Source organism: Moschus berezovskii, chromosome 18 (assembly GCF_049115385.1).
Source record: "Moschus berezovskii isolate FMDL1 chromosome 18, NW_MosBer_1.0, whole genome shotgun sequence".
Taxonomy (NCBI): domain Eukaryota; kingdom Metazoa; phylum Chordata; class Mammalia; order Artiodactyla; family Moschidae; genus Moschus; species Moschus berezovskii.
The window spans coordinates 49,127,899-49,130,555 of record NC_142477.1 but is presented as its reverse complement, the minus strand read 5'-3'; the positions used below and the strand labels follow the sequence as shown (position 1 = coordinate 49,130,555).

At 37.8% G+C, this 2,657-nt stretch overlaps 1 non-coding gene across 1 annotated transcript; it reads left to right on the top strand.

Moving 5' to 3' along the window:
* Positions 1–1,087: 1,087 nt before the first annotated feature.
* On the top strand, positions 1,088–1,194 carry LOC148774987 (U6 spliceosomal RNA). The gene has a single exon (XR_016035271.1). It is a non-coding gene; the product is annotated as a U6 spliceosomal RNA (small nuclear RNA).
* Positions 1,195–2,657: the final 1,463 nt, after the last annotated feature.

Sequence of the window (2,657 nt, the reverse complement as noted above, 5' to 3'; positions counted from 1 at the left end):
GAGTCGGACACGACTGAGCGACTGAACTGAACTGAACTGATAGTTCAGTTTCTTGCTATCTTAAGAACAATTCTGTATTACAATAGGAAGAAACATCCCTGTTAACCAAGCCAAAATTAAACATCTAGAATGCAATTTTTTATTTCAAACCTTTCCAGTTATCTTAGCACGTCTGTCTGCCAGTCTCAATACACCCTCTACTAATCTTTCCCTCTGAATGTACTCTTCTTCCTCTAAAACAGGTGAAGAGGAAAAGGAGAGAGAGGAGAGATCAGTGAGGAGAAAGGTGCTTCATGGATTAAAATGTGAATTTAGACTTTGAGTTGTCTGGATGCTTTGCTAAAGAAGAAACTTTTCTAAAATGTGAAGAGTTTTATTCTAAGCTGGGAGAGGAAGATTGTGTGGACACTAGATCCAGAGTGTAGACATATATTTCCTCATGATCTACAATTCTGAATACTCTCTGTAAGACTCCAAAAATCTGCCTAAAATAATAAAAAGGAAACCCTTACCTACATAGTTGTCACTACCATCTAACTAGACTGTGTCAAATTTTATCTTCTTCCAGGCCTCTTTTTTATTCTAGAATTATTTTTTTTAAAATATGAATTTTATTTCTCTATTCCCATCTCATTATATATAAGTCCAAGCTCTTGTGAAAGCATTAGTTGCTCAGCCGTGTCCAGCTCTTTATGTCTCCATGGACTGTAGCCTGTCAGACTTCTCTGTCCATGGAATTCTCTAGGCAAGAATACTGGGGTGGGTTGCCGTGCTCTCCTCCAAGGGATCTTCCCAACCCAGGGGTCTAACTCAGGTCTCCTGCACTGCAGGCAGACTCGCTATCATCTGAGCCACCAAGGAAGCTGTCAAAAGAGGCTTATAAAGATCAAGCTCTTAAAAGGGGCTTAGAATGCCCTTTGGCTTCTGTTCCTTCCTATCTCTTTAGCCTCATCTTTTTCAGCCTCCCTCCTTACCTCAGTCTTCAACAACACAGAAAACAATTTTAGGTACTCTGCTTTCATATATGATTTGTTACCCCCATGTTAAGTCTGATGAGTTCCTGTTCTCCCTTCAAACACCAGCTGAAGTGCTCACTTCAGCAGCACAAAGAGTAATATTAGAGCCACACAGAGGAGTTGATCAAGGCCCCCAGACAAAGATGGCATGCAAACCTGTGAAGAAGTCTGTGTTTTCATACTGTGTGATTCCTCTCATAGGAGGAACACGAAGTAGTCAAAATCATGAAGACAGAGTAGAAAAGTGGTTAGGTTGGAGGAGGAGAGGGTGGTTATTGTTCAGTAGGTGGGATATCAGTTTTGCAAAATGAAACATTCTGTGGAGGGATGATGGTGATGGTAGCACCACAGTGTGAGTGTATCTACTGCCACTAAACTGTACGCTTAAAATTAGTTAAGGAGGTAAATTTCATCTTATGTGTATTTTGCCAAAATTTGAAAAACATAACTGAAATTCCAGTCTCCTTTTCTCTGTACCCTTCCCATTCCGACAGGGAGTTATGCATTTCCATTATTTAATCAGCAGATTAAAAATAGCTGCACCCAAGTGAATGTCAAGAAGGCTAATCTTGAACTCACTGCAGTTTAATATTCAAATACATGGTTGGACAATATAAATTTGTGAAAGATTGCCTGAGTGAAATACAATCCTTGTGTTCCTATAGATCCAAAACAACTCATCCTTGGAATGAGCCACACAAGCAGATCTTCATACGTCTGGACCATATAGTTTATTCTCGTGTAAAACTGCTTTTATTAAATGCAATTTGACATTATGTCTTCACTGACCCATGCTCAAAGCCACTGTAAGAAAGTCAGCCATGAAATCCGTTTAGTATACAGGTGTATAAGAGTGGTGTACTGTTGTTGTCTCAGTATTTATGAGGAAAAACACTTTAGTTTTAGCACCAAGAGTAGCTGTGTTTTAATTTTCTTTGGAGGTAATATAAATAATGTTATTTTCTCATTTTTCTATCCTCTTCAGAAAGCATAAAGGCCAACTGGTGGCTTGTTCTAGAGTTTTCTAGATCTTAGCTATACTATTCTGTAAAGACATTTACTGTTGACTTCAAATTATCTATTAAAACTTTTTTTCCCTTCAAATCCACTTCATTATTTGTGTTACCTTTTATTTCATCTTTTTTCAAACCATTTTAAATCCATTTTTAAATAAATGAGGAATAAATGAGCTAGTAAAATTAACTAATATATTCACCTTCCCTCTAAGTTCCTACTAAATATTGCATATATTTCTATTATTATTTTTATCACTGTTTATTTGCATTTCATGTCTGCTATTCACAGTGAACAATATACTCTTTTAATGCATGATCTGTATCTTACTGTAGTATTGTTTATCTCAGCAAAATTAGAATGTCTATGGAATAATATGCCTGTAAGTAAGTCTAGTCAAGGCTATGGTTTTTCCAGTGGTCATGTATGGATGTGAGAGTTGGACTGTGAAGAAAGCTGATCACCGAAGAATTGATGCTTTTGAACTGTGGTGTTGGAGAAGACTCTTGAGAGTCCCTTGGACTGCAAGGAGATCCAACCAGTCCATTCTAAAGGGGATCAGTCCTGGGTGTTCATTGGAAGGACTGATGCTAAAGCTGAAACTGCAATACTTTGGCCATCTCATGC